This window comes from Pipistrellus hanaki (genome assembly GCF_964339955.1).
Source record: "Pipistrellus hanaki genome assembly, chromosome: 16".
Classification (NCBI taxonomy): Eukaryota; Metazoa; Chordata; class Mammalia; order Chiroptera; family Vespertilionidae; genus Pipistrellus; species Pipistrellus hanaki.
Window position 1 is genome coordinate 47,062,632 of NC_140518.1, and position 22,068 is coordinate 47,084,699.

At 50.8% G+C, this 22,068-nt stretch overlaps 2 protein-coding genes across 2 annotated transcripts in view; one reads left to right on the forward strand and one right to left on the reverse strand.

Annotated features, from left to right (window-relative positions):
- The window catches only part of RAI1 (retinoic acid induced 1), a 117,991-nt gene extending 97,318 nt beyond the window's left edge, over positions 1 to 20,673 (reverse strand). The window contains exon 1 of the mRNA XM_084861487.1: positions 20,285 to 20,673. The gene's annotated coding sequence lies outside the window, so the exon portion shown is untranslated. The remainder of the gene's footprint in view (positions 1 to 20,284) is intronic.
- Positions 1 to 22,068, forward strand: part of SHMT1 (serine hydroxymethyltransferase 1) — a 1,020,383-nt gene that overhangs the window by 605,420 nt on the left and 392,895 nt on the right. The gene's annotated exons all lie outside the window — the stretch shown is intronic.

The following is a 22,068-nucleotide window of genomic DNA, read 5'->3' on the forward strand; positions in this document are numbered from 1 at the left end:
TTCTCTGTTCCTGTTTCTCTTCCCCGCCTATCAGAGGGATGCACTGAGGAAGGGGCAGAGGCTGGGTCCCCAGGAAAGCAGCACTCCTACCACAGGGCCTCTGCAGGCTCTTGGCTCAGTCCCCAAACACAGCAGCGGGGAGTTGTAGTTCTCTTAAACTGGACAAAGTGAGTGGCCCTCTGGCCTTTACCTTCTCCCCCCTCTGGAAGCTCCCTAGGCTGGTCCTGTTCTCCTGTCTCCTCAGACACTCCAGGTGTCTGCCCTTCCCAGCAGACGCCTTTGGACTTTCTGCCTCTGAGCCTTTGCTGGGGCTGTGCCTCCTGCCTGAAGAGACCGCCTGAAAGTTATCCCTCCACAGAGCGGAAAGCTTCACGCCTCACTCTGCACTTGATCTTCTTAGCTTGCAACGCAATTACAATGAAATCTACAGAAGTGCAATTATTTCTTTAATGTATGCTAACCTGCCAGCCTCTCCCTTCAAAAGCACAGGGGTGGCATCCCCGTGGTCACTGCTGTTCCCCAGGTTCCACAGCCCCTGGCAGTGCTGGCACTGGCAGATCACGCTGTGCAGGCTGTCCTGTGCATCCCGGCTCAGCCTCCAGCCTCTCCCGAGTAGGGATGTCCTCCGGGGACTTGCAGTCAGAGAGCGTTTGCTCCGTGAGAACCACTGCTCCCCGCCCAGCCCAGCGCTCCCAGCCCCTAGTGGATGAAGGTATGACTCTCCCCTCCTCCCCCCCCCCCCCCGCCCCCAATACAACACATGATGTGTTTTCCTTTTTTTTTTTTTTTTTTAAATATATTTTATTGATTTTGTACAGAGAGGAAGGGAGAGAGATAGAGAGTTAGAAACATCGATGAGAGAGTGTCATCGATCAGCTGCCTCTTGCACACCCCCTACTGGGGATCTGCTTGCAACCAAGGTACATGCCCTTGACCGGAATCGAACCCGGGACCCCTTAGTCCCCAAGCCGACGCTCTATCCACTGAGCCAAACCGGTCCTGGCAAGATGATGTGTTTTCATTTAAAAAAAAACACCTTTATTGGGAGTATTACAAATGTCCTCCCTTTTTTCCCTGTTGCCCCTCCACTTGGTTCCCAACCCGCCCGAGACCTTCACCTTCCTATTGTGTCCATAGGTTCCCCAGTTCATTTTGTTCATTAGATTTCTTGTTTTAGATTCAGTTGTTGAATCTAAATACATATGTATTTGTTGCCATTTTATCTTTATATTTTTAATCTCTTCCTCCTCCCTCTTCCTCCTCCTTTCCTCTTTCTCCTCTTAAAAAAAAAAATACCCTTCAGCATTTCATATAATACTGGTTTGGTGGAGATGGACTCCTTTAGCTTTTTCTTATCCATGAAGATCTTTATTTCTGTTTGCTCCACTCTGATGATTCCCTGAGACCCTACTTCAAACAATTTGCAGCCACTCTCCCCTGTGTGCAGCGGCTTTTACTTATGAATGGCCTGTCCTACTGCAGGCTTCACACTTTGCTAAAATCTCTCAAACAATCTGCAGCTGGTGACGGTGTGCTCCAAAGCAATCAATAAAAGGTCCAAAATCTAACCCTAGCACCAGCCTGCCTTGCTTCACAGCTGGGCCTCACCTGGCCACCTCTAAGCCCAATACAAATAGCAAATGTCAGCTGTCTGCAGATCCCTCTGTAGCTCCTGCCAGGTGGCCCCAGGGAGTGGCTGACTTTGCATCTCTGTGGAGGCCCCAGACCCAGTGCACCTGGTGGACAGCTCAGACCATAAACCCACAACTCCACACATCCACAAGCAACACACTTTAAGAGCCAGAGTCAGGAGCACCAAAGTCCCACTGCTCCAGAGGGGTGTCTCCTGCAAAGCAGCTCTCCCACTGTAGTGGCAGCTGGTCCTCCCAGCCAATTGGCCTGGAGGTCAACTCCTCCCACTGACACCAACAGCAATCGAGGCTCAACTACATGACTGTGCACACAGACCACACAGGGGCACACCTAGAGTGCCCAGCTCAGGTGACTGGGGAGGCTGAGCCACTGGCCCTCAGGACACCTACTATACAAGGCCATTCTACCAACTCAAGGACACATAGAAGCTCTACCCAATACATAGAAACAAATACAGGGAAGCAGCCCAAATGTGGAGACAAACATGTCACAAATAAAAGAAATGGAAGAGCCCTGTGCTGAGCGGGGCCCTGGCTTCCCCACTAGATGCCAGGAGCAACCAGAATGTCTCGGGGGGGGGGGGGGGTAAGAGCAGGGGCGGGGCAAACTGCCCCAAGACAGCCTCTATAGAAACTTTACTGAGGAACATTGATCAGCTGCCTCCTGCACACCCCTTACTGGGGGTGTGCCCGCAACCAAGGTACATGCCCTTGACTGGAATCGAACCTGGGACCCTTGAGTCTGAAATAGTGCAAGTTCCAAGGGAAATCAGCACCTTCAGGCTAAAAAGAACTTTTCCCAAACACAAGACTCTGCCATCAGAGCCACAGAAACAACAGACTAGAACCCCAGATGTTGGGGTTACCCGAATCTAAGGTAACTTTTATATGTATGAGGAAATAAAGGCCCATGAGCATGTGACCAAGAAAAAAAAACAAAAACAAACAAACAAAAGAAATGGAAGAAAGCAAACTACTGAATATAGAGTTCAAAACCACAGTCATAAGGTTACTCAAGAGTCTTCTTGAGACCTCCCAGGGACTTAGTGATAATTTTTTTTTTTAATGGTTTGTGAGATTTTCAAGGATCTTAGTGAGAATGCAAAAAAAAAAAAAAAAACAACAAAAAAAACAACAACAAAAAAAAAAATTTCAGAAATTAAGCATACACTGACTGAAATAAAAATAATATACTGTAGAATAGAGGATTATGAAAATCAAATTGGTTTGGAATATGAGGAATAAAATAACACCCAATCAGAAGAGAGGGAAAAAAAGAATAAAATATATGAACATAGTGTAAGGAGAATCTGGGACAACTTCAAGCATACCAACATTTGCATTATGTTGGTGGCAGAAAAAGAGCAAGAGCAAGATATTGAAAACCTATTTGAAGAAATAATAAAACTTCCCCTACATGGTGAAATAGACTTATAAGTCCAGGGAGCACAGAGTCCCAAACAAGAGGAACCCAAAGAAGCCCACACAAAGACACATAATACTTAAAATGCCAACAATTAATGACAGAGAATCTTAAAAGTAGCAAGATAAAAGCAGTTAGTTACAAGGGAACACCCATACAACTCAGCTGATTTCTCAATAGAAACTATGCAGGCCAGAAGGGAGTGGCAAGAAATACTAAAAACTACGATAGCAAAGATTTACATCCCAGATTATTCTACCCAGCTAAGCTATCATTTAGAATTAAATGTCAGATAAAGAACTTCACAGACAAGAAAATGCTAAAGGAGTTCATCACCACCAAACCAGTATTACATGAAATGTTGAAGGGTATTCTTTAAGAAGAGGAAAAAGAAAGATTTTAAAAATATGAACAATAAAAAGGCAATAAATACTTATCAACTTTGAGGGGGAGAACCAAGATGGTGGCCTAGGTAAGCACCTAAGCTGCCCCCTCGCACAACAATTTCAAAACAACAACTAAAATCAGAACGGACATCATCCAAAAACACAGGAAAGCTGGCGGAATGGGAAATCTACAACTAGAAAGGACAGAGGCTCACAGAGCAGATTGGGAGCCGCAATACACTGAGGCAGGGTGACGCACGCACAGAGAGGAAGTGCGGCCGAATGCCTGGCTGGCGGGAAGGGAAAGGAAGTCGCCGATTGCACTGAACCCTTTCTGACTGTACTGAACCCCAACCTCGGCCGAAACCTCGTGGACCCAGGCTCATAGGGGTGGAGTCCGGACTGTAGAGAAAGGCACCTGGAGACTCAAAGACTCGGAAACTGGGGGAGCCGGGAACAGCAGCAGGCAGGGTCTACAGTCACTCTTGTGAGTGTGCGCAGAGAGGTCTGACCACAGAGGTTTCCTCGGCCTCTCCATAGCGGAAGGAGTCAGAAGCTCCAAACTACAGAGACCCAACCTAATTCCCAGCGAGCCCCTGGGGCACCCACGCTCTTGCACGGGGAATCTGGACGGTTAGGCAGAAACTCAGGGGAGCACACAAGGGCAGGGCTGACGGGAAGCAAAGACTGTCAGCTCAGCCCTGAGACTCTGCCCCATCCAAGTTGAACACAGAGGCTTTTGCAATTTTGCAGGTCTGATCCTATAAGACTGTCTCCCATACAGAAGGTATCCCAGAGTAGACACAGCTGAAACATTCAATTGGCCTGAAGGTCAATTCCTCCCAGGGATACCAACAACAATCAAGACGTAACTACAACAAGGCTGTACACACAGTCCACAAAGGGGAGCACCAAGAGTGTCTACCTCAGGTAACTGGGAGACTGACCCACTGAACCATATAGGACACCAAGCACACAAAGCCACCCTACCAACTCAGGAAAGCAGCGAAAATGCCGAGACAAGGAAATAGATCTCAAACGAAAGAGATGGAGAACAAAAGACTGGATATAGAGTTCAAAACCATGGTTATAAGGTTTTTTTGGAATTCCCTAGAAAAGGCCAATAAATTTAATGAGACCCAACTAGAAATTAAACATAAACTGACTAACCTGTATAAACTAAAATATTATACAGAGATCCAACAGCAGACTGGAGGAACACAAGAATCAAATCAAAGATTTGGAATACAAACAGCCAAAGGACACTCTGGAGAAGCAAGAAGAAAAGAGAACTCAGAAAGTTGAAGATAGTGTAAGGAGCCTGTGGGACAACCTTGGGCATTTTAATTATGATGAGTTTTGATGTGTGCCCCTGAATTCATCTAGTTTGGGACTCTCTGAGCTTCTTGGACTTGTAAGTCCATTTCTTTCACTAGGTAAAGGGGGTTGTGTGTCATTATTTCTTCAAATAAATTTTCAGTATCTTCATCTCTCTCTTCTACTTCTGGCACTCCCATAATGCAAATGTTGGTACTCTTGAAGTTGTCCCAGAGGCTCCTTACAACGACCATGTCAAACGAGGCATGTAGCCCACCAGCCGTGAGTTTGACATGCTTGCCTCACACTATCTTCATATTTTGGGTGTTTTTTCTTTTTGCTCTTCTGCTTGGGTATTTTTTATTTTTTTTGTGTGTGTGTGTGCGTTTATTTTAATTTAATAAATCTTTATTGTTCAGATTATTGCATGTTTCTCCTTTTTCTCCCAATAGCTCCCCTCCACCCGGTTCCCACCCCACCCTTTGCCCTTACCTCCCCGACACTGTCCTCATCCATAGGTGTATGATTTTTGTCCAGTCTCTTCCCACACTCCCCTTTCACCCTGCGAATTATCAATCCACTCCCGTTCTATGCCCCTGATTCTATTATATTCACCACTTTATTCTGTTCCTCAGATTTTTAATTCACTTGATTTTTGGGTTCACTTGTTGATAGATATGTATTTGTTGTATAATTTTTATCTTTACCTTTTCTTCTTCTTTCTCTTAAAGAACACCTTTCAGCATTTCATATAATACTGGTTTGGTGGTGATGAACTCCTTTAGCTTTTTCTTATCTGTGAAGCTCTTTTAAAAAAAACAAAAACATTTTATTGATTTTTTATAGAGAGAAAGGGAGAGGGATAAAGTTAGAAAAGTCGATGGGAGAGAAACATCCATCAGCTGCCTCCTGTACACCCCCTACTGGGGATGTGCCCACAACCAAGGTATATGCCCTTGGCTGGAATTGAACCCGGGATCTTTCAGTCCGCAGGCCCACTCTATCCACTGAGCCAAACTAGTGAGGGCTTTGTAAAGCTCTTTATCTGACCTTCAATACTGAATGATAACTTTGCTGGATAGAGTAATCTTGGTTGTAGGTTCTTGCTATTCATCACTTTGAATATTTCTTGCCACTCCCATCTGGCCTGCATAGTTTCTGTTGAGAAATCAGCTGACAATCATATGGGTGCTCCCTTATAGGTAACTAACTGCTTTTCTCTTGCTGCTTTTAATCTCTTTGTCTTTTGCTCTTAGCATTTTATGATGTGTCTTGGTGTGGTCCTCTTTGTATTCCTTTTGTTGGGGGTTCTCTGCATTTCCTGGGCTTATAAGTCTCTTTCACCAGGTGTAGGAAGTTTTCAATCATTATTTCTTCAAATAGGTTTCTTGCTCTCTCTCTTCTTCTGGCACCCCCATAATTCTGATGTTGGTACACTTGAAGTTGTCCTAGAGGCTTCTTACACTATCTTCAAATTTTTGGATTCTTTTTTCTTTTCTTTTTAAGTTTTTATTGTTCATATTATTACAAATGTTCCATTTCCCCCCACACACACACACACCATTGCTCTCCTCCACCAGGTTCCCACCCCACCCTCTGCCCTTTCCCCACTCCCCATTGTCCTCATCCATAGGTGCACAGTTTATGTTCAGTCTCTTCCCACATCCCCCTCTCCCCTTTTCCCCAAGAATCGTCAGTTCACTCCCCTTCCATACCTCTGATTCTATTATATTCAACAGTTACTATTGTTCATCAGATTTTTTTTTAATTTCCTTGGTTTTTAGATTCACTTGTTGATAGTTACGTATTTGTTGTTCATAATTTTTATCTTTGTTTACTTTCTCTTCTGAAAGAACCCCCTTCAGCAATTCAAATAATTCTGGTTTGGTGTTGATGAACTCCTTTAGCTTTTTTTTATTAGTGAAGCTCTTTATCTGACCTTCGATTCTGAGTGATAGCTTTGCTGGGTAGATTATTTTTGGCTGTAGGTTCTTACTATTCATCACCTTGAATATTTCTTGCCATTCCCTTCTGGCCTGCATGGTTTCTGTTGAGAAGTCAGCTGACAATCGTATAGGTGCTCCTTTATAGGTAACTACCTGCTTTTCTCTTGCTGCTTTTAATATTCTTTGTCTTTTGCTCTTGGAATTTTAATTATGATGTGTCTTGGTGTGGTCTCTTTGGATTCCTTTTGTTTGGAGTTCTGTGCGCTTCCTGGACTTGTAAGTCTAATTCTTTCACCAGGTGGGGGAAGTTTTCTGTCACTATTTCTTTCAGTATGTTTTCGATATCTTGCTCTCTCTCATCTTCTGGGACCCCCATAATTCTGATGTTGGTTTGCTTGAAGTTGTCCCAAAGGTTTCTTACATTATCTTCAATTTTCTGGATTCTCTTGCCTTCTAGCTTCTGTGGAGGAGTGTCTTCTGGCTCTTTATGTTCCAAATCTTTGACTTGATTCTTGCGATCTTCCATTCTGTTTTTAGGACTCTCTAAAATATTTTTTATTTCAGACAATGTATTCTTTATTTCTTGTTGATCCCTTATCATTTCTTGATGACTCCTTATTAATTCTAGTTGATCTCTTTTCATATCCTCATAGGTCTTATCCATCTTTTCTAGGAAATTCTTGAAAAACCTTATAAGCGTAGATTTGAACTCTATATCCAGACGCTTTTTGTCCTCCATTTCTTTCGTTTGTGATCTATTTTGTTGTCGCATTTCGCAGTTACAGATGGGACGGGGTTTCAGGGTGGAGCCTGCAGCTTTGGCTTCCGTCAGCCCCGCCCTATGCGGGTCCTTCAGTGCTCGCTGCTGGCACCTCTGAGAGAAAGGTGCCCTTGATTTTCGCCTGCTGCCAAACAGTCTATGCTCTCCCACAATGAGCCCGGTATTGGGGTTGAGTTCAGTTGGAAGTGAAGTTGGAGGTGGCGTTCAGAGCAGTCTGGAGCCCCAGTCTCCTTCCCGCCAGGGCAATCCCGCGGCACAGCCGACCGTCCCTTCTCTGTGCGCAGTGTGCGCGCCTCTGGGACCTCCTTTCGCCGCTCCCCGGGGTTCTGCCTTATAGCCTGGCTCCCTATGGCTGAGCCTGAGTCCCGGGGTCTGGCCTAGAACTGGGGTTCAGAGCAGTCGGGGGCCCAGCACAGTCGGAGTTTTATCTCCTTTCCGCTAGGGAACGCCCGCCAGGCACTCCGCCTCCCTCCTCTCCGGCTCCGTCCGTCTCCGTACCTTGGGCTTTTCCAGCTCCTCCGCACTTCCTTCTGGTTTTCTCCTTGATTCTCGCTGTAGAATTTCCAGTCAGTCAACTTTCCTGTAGTTCTGGGTAATGTCCGTTTTATATTTTAGTTATATTTTATTGAAATTGTTGTGTGCGGCTGCGGCTAGGTGTTTACCCGGGCGCAGCCATCTTGGATCCCCTTGGATTCTTTTTCTTTCTGTTTTCCTGGTTGAGTGCTCTTTTTTGCTTCTTTGTATTTCAAATCTTTGACTTGACTCTTGTGGTCCTCTAATTGGGTTTCTGTATAATTTTTTTTTTTTTTCAGTCAATGTATGTTTAATTTCAAGAGTCTCATTAAATTTATTGGCCTTGCCGAAACCTGTTTGGCTCAGTGGATAGAGCGTTGGTCTGTGGACTGAAAGGTCCCGAGTTTGATTCTGGTGAAGGGCATGTACATTGGTTGCGGGCACATCCCCGGTGGGGGGTGTGCAGGAGGCAGCTGGTCGATGTAACTCTCTCATCGATGTTTCTAGCTCTCTATCCCTCTCCCTTCCTCTCTGTGAAAAATCAATAAAATATATTTTTAAAAAATTATTGGCCTTTTCTAAAAAATTCTTGAAAAACCTTACAACCGTGGTTTTGAACTCTATATCCAGTCATTTGTTTTCCTCCATTTCTTTCATTTGTGATTTATTTGTCTCTACATTTTCGCTGCTTCCCTGAGTTGGTAGGATGGCTTTATGTGCTAGGTGTCCTATATGGCCCAGTGGGTCAGCCTCCCAGTTACCTGAGGTGGACACTCTTGGTACACCCCTTTGTGGACTGTGTGTACACCCTTGTTGTAGTTAAGTCTTGTTGTTTTGTCACTGGGAGGAATTGACCTCCAGGCCAATTGGCTATGAGGACCCGCTGTGTCTATAATGGAAGAACTGCTGTGTTGGAGACACGCTTATGGTGCAGGCCTTGTTTCGGTGGGGCTTTGGTGCTCACTGAGTCTGCCTCCAGAATGTGTCACTTATGGATGAGAGGAGTTGAAATCTGGTGTCTCACACTGACAACTGGCTTCTGGATCTCCAATGGGGTGCAGGTCAGGTACTATCTGAGGCCACCCAGCAGGAGCTACAGCGAGAACTAGTTTCCTCCTCTTTGCTTGGGGTTTGGAGGTTTCGGAGCTGTTTGACCAGAACTGCAGTTTGTTAGGTTAAGCTGCGATAGGGCAGGCCATTTCTATGCAAAAACTAGTGGGTGGAGATTGGGTGGTTTTGTAGACTGTGCAGGGTGGGGACTCAGGGAGTCACTAGGCTAGGCCGTGGCAAACAACAATGGCTGCCAGTCAGCCATCTCTGTGTCTCTGTGTCTCCAAGTCCCTGTGTACTAACAATGATTGCTGCGTGCACCTCTGCAAGAAAGTCACCCTCACTTTCTGACCTGATGGCAGTCTAGCTTCTCCCAGAAGGAGTGTGGGTCCCCAGTGTCTCCCCAGAAACTGGAGTTCAGAGTAATCGGGAGCTTGTCTCCCTTCAGGTTGAAAAAAGCAGCTCAGCCAGTCGCCTGATGTCAGCACAATTCTCGCACCTCAGTACCTCAGATTTTCAGTGCTTGTGCACCTCTCAATGCTCTTTTCTCTTTCCTTCTAGTTGTAGAACTTCCACTCAGCCCGATTTCCCATGGTTTTGAGTGATAGATGTTTTGTTTTTTAGTTATAGTTTTGAAATTGAGTGAGGCAGCAGTTTAGGTGTTTACCTATGCTGCCATCTTGGTTTCTCTCCTGATTGGGTGTTTTTTGATTCCTCATATTCCAGCTGCTATATTTCTGGCAGGTTCTTTTTCATGTTTTTGACATTCTCATTTAGATTCTTGAAGCTCTCAATACCTTTATAACCATGGTTTTGAACTCTGTGTGCAGCAGTTTGCTTCCTTCCATTTATTTCATTGTCTGCTGCTTCCCTGTATTTGTTTCTATGTATTTAAGTGTCCTTGAGTTGGTAGAATGGCCTTGTATAGTAGGTGTCCTGAGGGCCCAGTGGCTCAGCCTCCCCAGTCACCTGAGCTGGGCACTCTAGGTGTGCCCCTGTGTGGTCTGTGTGCAGTCATGTAGTTGAGCCTCGATTGCTGTTGGTGTCAGTGGGAGGAGTTGACCTCCAGGCCAATTGGCTGGGAGGACCAGCTGCCACTACAGTGGGAGAGCTGCTTTGCAGGAGACACCCCTCTGGAGCAGTGGGACTTTGGTGCTCCTGACTCTGGCTCTTAAAGTGTGTTGCTTGTGGATGTGTGGAGTTGTGGGTTTATGGTCTGAGCTGTCCACCAGGTGCACTGGGTCTGGGGCCTCCACAGAGATGCAAAGTCAGCCACTCCCTGGGGCCACCTGGCAGGAGCTACAGAGGGATCTGCAGACAGCTGACATTTGCTATTTGTATTGGGCTTAGAGGTGGCCAGGTGAGGCCCAGCTGTGAAGCAAGGCAGGCTGGTGCTAGGGTTAGATTTTGGACCTTTTATTGATTGCTTTGGAGCACACCGTCACCAGCTGCAGATTGTTTGAGAGATTTTAGCAAAGTGTGAAGCTTGAGCCAGGACAGGCCATTCATATGGTAAAACTGATGCAAACAGCTGGGGTGGGCCTGCAAATTGGATAGGGCTAGAATCATCCGAATTGAGCAAACGGTGTGCTCCAGGCTGATGAAGAGTCAAGTATGGCTGCCAGTCAGCCTTACAATAGGGGAGATCCTGGCACAGGAACAATGACTCTTGCGAGCACCCCCAACTGGGGGAAAGCTGCCCCAAGTTCCTGCCCTGATACCAGACAATCCAATTCCTCCCTATACGTGTCTGGGTCCCCACAGCCACATGGTGCTTGGAGTCCAAACAATTTTGTGGGCTAGCTCTTTAAACAAAACATCCGGGTCTCCTGTTGTCACTGTGTCACTCAGCCACAATCCACATTGGTTTTTACAGCCCATAGTTATGGGGACTTCTCTTATCAGCTCTAGAACCCTGGGCTGCGGGGCTAGTGTGGGGATGGGACCCCTTGCTTCTCATGGGGTGTCCCTCCCAATTAAAAAACCGCACAGATGGATCCCGGACCAGCCCATTCAGTGCCTCTGCCCCTCCTATCAGTCTCAATATTTTTCTTTACTTCTCTAGTTGTGGGACTTCCATTCAGCCAGCTTTCAGGTGGCTCTGCATGATTGTTCTGTACCAGTGTTTTTGTTGTAATTTTGATGTGGTTATGGAAGGCAGCAAGAACAGGCGTTTTATGACGCCACCATCTTCTATTGCCATTATATTATTCATATTTTTTTTTATCCTTCTTCATTCTCCTCAGACCCTTCAACATTTCATGTAATACTAGTTTGGTGTGATGAAACCCTTTATCTTTTTTATTGTTTGTGAATCTCTCTATCTGACCCTCAATTCTAAATGATAGTTTGCTGGGTAATCTTGATTGTGGGTACTTGCTACTCATCACTTTAAATATTTCTTGCCACTCCCTTCTGGCCTGCAGAATTTCCATTGAGTAATCAGCTGACAGTCGTAAGGGTGCTCCCTGGTATATAACTTTTTTGTTGCTGTTTTATTTATTTATTTACTTTTTTTTTTTAATGTTATTGATTTCAGAAAGAGGAAGGTAGGGGGATAGACAGAAACATCAATGATGAGAGAGAATCATTGATCAGCTGCCTCCTGCACACCCCACACTAGGGATCGAACCTGCGATTCAGGCTTGTGCCCTCACCTGGAATCAAACTGTGACCTCCTGGTTCATAGACCAGTGCTCAACCACTAAGCCAAGCCAGCCAGGCTCTCTTGCTGCTTTTAAGATTCTCTCTGCCAAAACCAGTTTGGCTCAGTGGATAGAGCATCAGCCTGTGGACTGAAAGGTCCCAGGTTCGATTCCAGTCAAGGGCATGTACCTCGGTTGTGGGCACATTCCCAGTCGGGGAGGGGGGAGGGGGTGTGCAGGAGGCAGCCGATGGATATTTCTCTCTCATCGATGTTTCTAGCTTTCTATCCCTCTCCCTTCCTCTCTGTACAAAATCAATTCATATATATATATATATATATATATATATATATATATATATATATATATATTTATATATATATATATTTTTTTAAGATTCTTTGTTTTTATTTATTTTTTTAAATATATTTTATTGATTTTACACAGAGAGGAATTGAGAGGGATAGAGAGTTAGAAACATCGATGAGAGAGAAACATTGACCACCTGCCTTCTGCACACCTCCCACTGGGGATATGCCCGCAACCGAGGTACATGCCCTTGACCGAAATCGAACCCAGGACCTTTCAGTCCACAGGCCAAGGCTCTATCCACTGAGCAAACTGGTTTCGGCAAGATTCTTTGTTTTTAAACCTTGGCATTTTAATTATGATGTGTTTTGATATGGGCCTCTGGGTTCCTCTTGTTTGGGACTCTCTGAGTTTCCTGGACTTGTAAATGTATTTTTTTCCACCAGTTAGGGAAGATTTCTGTCATTTTTTTTCATATAGGTTTTCAATATCTTGCTGTTTCTCTTCTCCTCTGGCACCCCCATAATTTGGATATTGGTACACTTGAAGTTGTCCCAGAGGCTCCTTACACTATCTTCACATTTTTGGATTCTTTTTCTTTTTGCTCTTCTGATTGGGTGGGATTTTTTGTTTGTTTTTTTGTTTCCTCATATTCCAAATTGCTGATTTGATTTTAAGCATCCTCTACTGTTAATTCCCTGTAAATTTTTTTCACTTCAGTTAGTGTATCCTTCTTCTGATTGATCCTTTTTCATGTTTTTTGATGTTCTCACCAAGATCCTTGAAATTATCACTAAGGCCGAAGCAGGTTTGACTCAGTGGTAGAGCGTCGGTCTGTGGAATGAAAGGTCCCAGGTTCGATTCCAGTCAAGGGCATGTATTATACATTGGTTGTGGGCACATCCCCGGTAGGGTGTGTGCAAGAGGCAGCTGGCCGATGTTTCTCTCTCATCGATGTTTCTAGCTCTCTATCTCTCTCCCTTCCTCTCTGTAAAAAATCAATAATATATATATATATTTTTTAAATTATTACTAAGTTCCTTGAAGCTCTCATTAAGTTCCTTGAGCATCCTTATAACTATTGTTTTGAACTCTGTATCTAGCAGTTTTTGCTTGCTTTGGTTCTTTTTTTTCTCTCAGAGATTTCTTGTTCTTTCATTTGTGGCCTAGTTTTTGGGTCACATTTTGGCTTCTTCCCTGTATGTGTTTCTATGTATTGGGTAGAGCTGCTGTGTCTCCTAGAATTGGTAGAGTGGCCTTGTGTAGCAGGAGTCCTGTAGGCCCAGTGGCTGGATGCTCTAGGTGCACCTCTGTGTGGGCTGTGTGCACAGTCTTGTTGTAGTTGAGCCTTGATTGCTGCTGGCATCACTGGGAAGAACTGACATTCAAACCAATTGGCTGTGAGGACCAGCTGTGAATACAGGGGAAGAGCTCCTGTGCAGGAGACACTCCCATGGAGCAGGACTTGCTTCTGTGAGGCTTTGGTGCTCACTGAGTCTGCCCCTGGACTGTGTCGATCATGGATGTGTAGGGTTGTAACCTGGCGTGGTCTACAGCTATCTGCTGGGTGCACTGGCTCTGGGGCCACCCAGGCGGTGCAAAGTCAGCCACTGCCTGTGCCCTATCTGGGGCTACCCAGCACAAGCTAGAGCAACCTGCAGATGGCTGCTACTTGTGTTGAGCTTGGCAATGCCCATGAGAGGCCAAACTGTGAACTAAGGCAGGTTGTTGCTAGTGATGGGCCTACAGACACTTATTGAGAGTTATGAGGCACACTGAGTCCAGCTGCTGCTTGTTTGAGAGATTTTAGAAAAGTCTGAAGCCTGAGCCAGGACAGGCCATTCATATGGAAAAGCTGTTGCAAACAGCTTGGGTGGGACTGTAAACTGGGCGGGATCTCAGGGAATCACCAGCACCAGGTGAAGTTGTGGGCCAGGTTGACGGAGACTCAGATATGGTGCCTGCCAGTCACTCTGGGGAGGGGAGGTCTCAGCATAGAACAATGATCTCCGGGAGCACTTTTGTCTGGGGGAAAGCTGCCCCACATTCTTGCCTTGATGACAATTTAGTTCCTCCCTGTATCTCCCTGGATCCTTCAAGCTGGTGCCCAGATGCTTAGAGCTCAGAGGGAACAAGTCCAAGCAAGTCTATGCACCAGCCCTTTACGAGTACTGCCTGCGTTTCCGTCAGCGTCTGTGTCACTCAGTCACAATCCCTGCTGGATTTTACAGTCCGAAGTTACGGGATTTCTCTTCCCAGCACTGGAACCCTGGGCTGAGGGGTCTGGCGGGGTGGGGATGGGACGCCCTGCCCCTCACAGGTGGCCTCCACAACCAAGATATCCCTTCTGATAAAAATATACCACACATGGTGTCGGACCAGCCATTCCTGCCTTTGTGCCTCTGCCCTCCTACCAATCTCATGAGCTTTCTTCTTTCCTTCTCTAGTTGCAGGACTCTATCCCCTCCGATTTCAGGCGGTTCTGAAGGATGGCTGTTCTGTATTTTAGTTGTAATTTTGATGAGGTTGTGGGAGGATGTGGTACTGCGTTTACCTACACTGCCATCTTGGTTCCCTCTCTAGAACAGGTGACTTTTATTTTACCTCTTTACCTCTTATTATAATAGTGTATAAATTTAATTTTCTCATCAGACCAGAAACTTTCAGAAGAAAGGCCCATAGGACCTCAGCTGTATATCAAAACTGATTGTCCATAACTGTTTGATGAAGGAATAGCTATCAAAGCATCAGAAAGCACAGTATTAAAATCCAGTGTGGTTCCCCCTTCCCTGATCCATCTGGATTACTGTGTGACTTTACTACAGTAGCTAAACTTCTCTGAGCCTCAGTATATTTCCAGTCATTGCAGTAATTCTTTGCCCTATAGGGCTAGTCAAGTTTTACAACTTCCCACCTCTAAGGAGCTATAGCCACCAATAAGAAATCTTTCAAGCCGAAATCGGTTTGGCTCAGTGGATAGAGCGTCGGCTTGCGGACTGAAAGGTCCCGGGTTCGATTCCGGTCAAGGGCATGTACCTTGGGTGCAGGCACATCCCCAGTAGGGGGTGTGCAAGAGGCAGCTGATCGATGTTTCTCTCTCATCGATGTTTCTAACTCTCTATTCCTCTCTCTTCATCTCTGTGAAAAATCAATAAAATATATTTTAAAAAAAAATCTTTCAGGCATTTTTCCATTTACAAATTTTGTTTTCTGAGAGCTGTTATTACTAATAGGCAATATTTATTAGGCACTTTGCTATGTGTCAAGTACAGCTAATACATTAGAGGCACCATCTCACTGAATCCTTTCAAAAACAAAACTATGGAATAGGTACTATTAGTCTCACTGTTTGATGAACGAGGAAGTAGAGCTAAGAAAGATGGAGGTACCTGATGTTTAAGGACACCCAGATACGGTCTGGCAGCCGCTGGCAATGTAGGATGTCAATCAGGAAACACTTTCAGCTTCAATATTTGATACTGAAATTCTTTAGATCCGGAGCCCACCTGGTGCCAGGCAGAATTAAGCCCTCACCCTCTCCCTCAACCTCACCCTCACCCACTGAGCTCCCAGATGCCTGAGTGCGGATTCAAGATGCTGGCCTGCCCGGGCAGGTGCTCGGCGCTCCACCACCCCCTTCCCAGGCGTCACCCTCGCAGGGAAGTCCCGGCTGCGACTGGCCTCTCTCAGCACCAAGCTGGTCTGTGCGATTCTTCAGGACAGGAATGCAAACAAGAGAAGAAAGGCCCGTTCTCAAGCCATTCTCAGGTCGGCCATGCTTTAAATATTACATCTGCATTAACTCACTAATTTTCCCCACAACCCACTGAGGTAGGGTCTATCATTTCCCCATTTTATAGGCCGAGTAAAGAAAATAACTTGCCCTAGTACCTGGCGAAGCGCGTGCAGGTGAACTCCAGAACACATGCTTATCCACCATGCCGAATCAGAAATGCTTAGTGGCTGTGCTCCCAGCACCCTGTATGCAATGTGACTTATGAATGAGTGAACGAACGAACGGACAAGTTTGTGGTTAAACTGCCATAGTCACTGCCTGGAAGGCAAGAGTTGCTGGAGCAAAGCCCCTTTTTAGAAACTCTGACCAGAAAACTATAATCTTACCTGCCCTACTAAGTGTAACAGAAACCCACTCAATCGATCAGCCTCCACCTGGCTGGAAAAGAAACTGCTTGCCCAGTGTTACCTCGCAGGTTCAGGTGCCGCCTGGATGAATGGGAACAGAACAGCAGGCTCTTCCTCCTGCAAAGTCCTTCAGCTACGAGAGCAACCGCCACGTGTGCTAGTGTAGCCAGGAGGGCCTGGGGTTTTAAAGTGGCCCATGGGCTGCAGCGAAGACAGCAGGTGCCACGGCTGGAACCACGGCTGGCCTAGCCCCACGTCTGTGTTGAAGACCCCGAGCTCAGGGCCTTGAGCGGAAACTGACGCTCAGAGAGGGAAGTGACTTCCTGAGGCAGCCGTTGGAACTAAACCTCTTCCTGATTCGAAATCTAGTGCTTCCCCCCCAAAGGGCACCACGGACAGGCAGTCCCCACGGAAGGAGCTCGGGCCAAGTCCGCACATCTTCTCCGGAGACCCACGCTGGGGCCTGTGCAGCACCCAGCAAGCCCCTGCCCCTGCCCGTCAGCCCTCCCCACCAGTCCCCTACCTACTTCCTCAGCCCCTACAGTCAACCCTCCCCCATTTACAGGGAACACTCAGGGGTAAGAGGAGAGGGGAGATGCCCACCGCCCCGGCTCCCACACACACACACACACACACACACACACTGGCCCGGCTTCTGCTCCCTCCTCTCCTGAGCACCATCACTGTGTGCAGAGGCGATGTGCTCACGGCCCGCCTGGCCCACAGGCTGGAGGCCTGTCTGCTGAACGGAGGGCAGTCAGACAAACGCGGGAACCGATGGCTGTCCAGGGTCACGAGAACTCCTAGTTCTGGGTAATTCTTTCCTGACTCTAAATACCATTCAGCAACAAGAGCATCTCCTTCACTCTCTCTCATCTCTCCCCTCACCCCATACTCTGCCTGTGTCTCCCCCTTCTCCCTCTCCTATCTCTATTCCTGCTCCCTCTGGCTCAACCATCAGAGAAGAGGCTTCTGCTCTGTCTTGGGAGGAAGGTGGAGGGCATCTCGGTGGAAGCAGCAGGCCAGGAGTGCACATGGCGACCTGGGAAGGAGGCTGTGTCGGAGGGAGGGACTGGATGCCAGAAAGGGCCCTGCATCCGGGGAGACTGGCCTGGCCTTACCCAGGAGGCGGCGGAGCTGAGGACGATCGGGCTGGTGGTCTGGCCCGCACGGGGAGGGGGCCCGCGAGGAGCCCAGCCCAGCCGACTCTGCGCCACCATTCCCTCTGCGCCATTCCAGCCCTCGTGGCCACCGTAGAGGTCACGTCCGTTTCGGCTGTGTGTGCCCATTCTCACCCACTGTGCCGAAAGCCCTGCTCCCAGCCCCTGCTTCCACGGAGCCCCACCTCCGCGGAGCCCACTCTGGCCATGACTGGGCACACTGCTCCTGAATCTGAAGCTCAGGCTGTCCGTCCCGCCCTCCTGGGACAGCATCGCCCACCGTCTCCCTCTGCTGCTCTTCCTCGGACAAGTCTTACTCAGACGAGGCCCTCCGCTCTGCCCCTCCTCGGCCCATCGCCGCCTGCTCGGCTGTCACAGGGGCTGCTCCCCGCACACAGCCTGCTGGGGCTCCAGGACAAGGCTGCCGGCGGGAATGGCCAGGCCTCACCCACCTGTGGGCTGGGTGGCCTCTGGGGGCAGTGCAGTCAGCAAAGGCCTTCACACACACACACACACACAGCGGGTCCCTGGAAAACGTTTGTTCCCTTGGGAACAGGAGCACCGCTCTGTGCACACAGCGCCCGCCTCCTCCTCCCTGCAGAGCCCCGCATCAGAAGGGGGAGAGGGAGCAGCCATGCCACAGCCACAGGCAGCCACTAAAAGCAGTAGCTGCCATGGAAACAAAATAGCAATGATGATGGTGCAACTGGCATTTACAGGGACAAGTACTGCTCCACAGCTGAGAGTAATGCACTCATTAGCTCTTCACTGCAGTCCTGTGAAGCCAGGACCGTTCTTACTCCCACTGTGCAGACAGGGACACTGAGGCACAGAGAGGCAACAGCTCGTCCAGTGTGCAGTGGGCAGGGTCAACCGAAGCCTTGCCCTCAATCCTCACCCTGCGACCTCACAGGGACAGACGGAGAGGAAGGGGGACGCTGCAGAACGGGAGCCCGAGCTGCTCTGGCTGGGGGAGAGACAAGGGTTTGTACGTATGACAGACGCACACGCGAGGAGCACAGCCTGGGAGGATCTACTCCAGCTGGTGCCTGTGCGGGGTGCGGAGGGCACGTTTACTTTGTTTTTCTTTGTGTGCGTTTTTTTGTTTTTTTGTTTTTTGTTTTTTGCGTTTCTCGCAACAAGAAAAATCCATGTGCTGTGTGAGTGATTAGCAAGGAGGAAATTCAAGGAGTTAAGGATAGTAAAGGGTAAAGGGGGTCAAATACATGTTAACAGAAGATGACCTGACTCTGGGGATACACAATGGGTACACAGATGATGTGTCACAGAAATGTAACTTGAAATCTATATAATCTATGCCACCCCAGTAGAATAATATTTTATAAATATTTTCAAACCCTGGGTATGAGCCATTAGTGGATTGTAAAATCAGGTTAGCGAGTTGCCACCAGCAATTTTAAAAAATTAGAGACTGGAATATAAAGTACCGCTCACTGCAGCTGTGTGGGGCCTGGAGCATTCCTCCCACAGGTCACCAGCAAGACGCGAAAGCCCTGGAGCAGCTGGTTGGTCTAAAGAGGAATCGGACAGGGTCCGGGGCAGAGTCTGGAGGCTGAGCGACTACAGAGGACGAGGACGAAGTGGGGTGCCTGGCCACTGGAATTGTCCTGTGGGGCCCACTCCCCAGGGGCTTCCGGACCGCCCCTTGGAATACTCATTCCTCCAAGGCCCTTGCTTCTGAGAACCTTTGCCAGAATTTGGGGGTTGAATCTCCCCCAGACCAGAATGTCTCTCTCTGTCACACAAACGGCCCTTCTCTTTGCACTTAAGGATGTCCTCCTGGCAGCTCCTGACCCCAGTGGTCAGGGGCGGCGTGGGAACTAGCAGATTCCCCCCATTTTCCATTGAGGAGGGCAGTCCCCGGGAGGCGTGGACACGCGCTGTGAGTGAGGCCTGGAGGAGCGCCCCGTCTGCAGCGGAGGGGGGTCCAGCCCGCCCGGGGCAGCCTGGCCTCAGGGCGGTGCGGGACAGAGCCGCCCGCCCCACCCGCCGGGCTCCCGGCCCACAGAGAGCCGCCAGCCCGCCCTCCGGGGCCGCAGACATCGAAGAAGATAAAATAAAAGTAATTCCCCCGCTCTGACGTCAGCGCGGCTCCGGCGCCCAGGCAGCCTGGGAACTGGATTGCAACCAGATGTAGCGCCTGGTCCTCCCGCGGCGCGGGGCGAGGCCGGGCGCCCGGGGAGGGAGGCGCGCGGCCCGCGGGGTCCCGGGCCGGAGCGGCGGGGGTCGCGGGGGGCGCGGCGCCGGGGCCGCCCTTCCCCGCCCGACCGCATTGTTACCGCCGGTCCCTCTGAGGCGCCCGGAGGAGGCCGCCTGGCCGGGACGGAGGGAGGACCGCGGGGCCCGCAGCCTCGGGCCTGGCGGCTCCGACGCGGCCAAGGCTCCAAATGTCACCCGTGTCCTGCATCCCAGCCCCGCGCTCGGGGACGTCGTTCTCCCGGGCCCGGCTGCCCTGCGCGGGGCCGCTGTCCGGGGACACCGCGGCCTCCGAAGGGCCGAGCCGGGCCTGGCCGCGTCGGGGCCCCGGCCTCGGGCAGCTCCTCCGGGTCGCGGCCTGCGCAGGCCCGGCGCCCTGCCCGGTGGAGGGGCTTCGAGCCTGGAGCCCCGTCGCCCACGCGCGCCCCCCGCCCCGCGCGTCCCTGGCTCCCGAGCCGCACACGGAGGCGCCGCCGCCCGCCCCCCACGGGCGCGCACAAAGGTCCGCTCGGCCCACGCGGCGCCCGCGCCCCCACCCCACGCCGCGCACACGGCTCCGGGCGCGCGGGCCCCGCCACACACGCGACCGCGCTTCCAGGGTCCAGGGCCGCCCGACCCGCCCCCCCCCCCCCGGTCGCGCGCACTCCCCGCGCCCTCGCACCCCCCTCGGCCATCGGCGACCCGCGCCCCCCGCGCCCCTCCCCGTCTCCCGGCCTCGCCCGCCGCCCCGCTCGGTGCTCACCTCGCGCCGCTCACTCGGGGGCCCTGGGCCTGGCGCTGCGGCCTCGCGGCCCCGAGGCCCGGGGAGCCATGGGGTCCGGGTCGGCGCCGCCCGCCGCGCGGGCAGGAAGGAGGGGCGCGCGCCCCCTCCTCGCGCCGGCGCTCGGGCCGCGGTGGCGGCCTGCTCCGCTCGCTCCCGGCCGCGCCGCCCGCGCTCCAGTCCGCCTCTCCCGGCCCAGCCGCGGCGGCGGCACCGGGACGGCCCTGCCGCGCCGGACGGGCTGCTGCGGCCGCGGAACGCTCTCCGGTGCCCAGAGGCGGCGGGCGCGGGGCCGCAGGGGGAGCGGGAGGAAAAGTTCCCGGGCGGCCTGGCTGCGCTCGCCCGCGCCCCGGCGCCCGCAGGGCCCTGCGCGCCCCGACAGCACCCCCTGGCGGCCCCGTGCCCACTGCGCGCCCGCCCGCCCGCCCGTGCGCCTTGGGGGTGGGGGGGTGGGAGGCTTGGTTGTGGGGTCCCAGTGGAGCCGTCAAAAAGCCCTCAAACCTTGCATGCCGCGTCTCAGGCCTGGGGACGCCGCAGAACGAGGCTGGGGTGGCCGCTGCAACCTCGAGCAGAGGATTTGGACGACACCCTGCTCTCAGGTGCTCCCAGCCTCTGGCCTGTCCTCTAGTTCAGGCTCCCCGGCCCCCCCCAGTATCCCTCACTGTGATCCTCTCTGGAAACATTTTCGAGTCTTAAATGGATCGGGGCTGGTGTCAATGTCTTCGCTTCCTGGGCCCCTGGCACCTTGCTGGGCGCCAAGGAATCAGCAGAAGTAAGTGGTTCCTGCTGCCACAGAGCTGGTGTCCCGGTGGAGAGCCCGCAGCAGACCAGTGCTTATGTCACAAATGTAATGTCACAGGAAAAGATGACTATTGGGAGAGGAGGTCCGGGAACCAGCGGTGAAGTGGCAGCAGGTGGCTGAGCGGCCGCTTAGCTGGGAGTGCGAGCAGGCCTCTGAGCAGGAACGGAACAGCCTTCGAGGGAAGAGCGACAGGAAGAGCATCTCTGGCAGAGCGAGTGCCAAGGCCCTGAGGCAGAAGAGAGCGTGGTGGGCATGCTGACGGCAGCGCCTCCCAGAGGACCGGCTCTCCGGGGCCATGGAGGGTCTGGGAGGAGTGTGGGTGCAATTCTGGTGCCCCTGGGGAGGAAGCCATGGCAGGTGGCCTAAGTGTGGAACGAATGAGTGCGTGAACCCGCTAACTTAGAGACTCCCTGGCAGGTGCCACTCCAAGGCTTCCATCACCGAGCGCAGGCTGGAAGCCAGCAGCCCTGCTCAGGAAGGAGCCCCCCACTTTCCCTCCTCCCCACCCTCACAGCCCCTGCGGTCTGCTGGTGTGGAGGTGGTCAGGGTGTCTGAGCTCCAGGTGCTGTGGGGACTGGTGAGTTCCTGTGTCAGACCTGTTTCCTCATCTGTGAAATAAGGCAGTGGGATTGCAAGGACAGTGCCCTTTTATCTTGGGGGGACCAGATGACTGTACCCCTTTCTATGCATCTCATTTGATCCTGTCGTCCCTCTGTAGGCAGACTAATCCTGTTTTGCTCCTGAGGAAACTGAAGTGCAGAGGGCTGGAGGCCCCGTCCTGGCTCTCAGCGCCCTTCCCCCCAGCCCAGGGGTCCGGGCAGGTGAGACGGGAGCGGGGTCAAGGTGACCTGTGTCGTCTCCATGGAGCTTGAGCCCAGGTTCTGGGGAGACAGACTGGCTGAGACTCCGTTTCCCTGTCTGACTGAGTGGGAGCGATAGTGGTTCCCGCCCTGGGCTGCGGGAG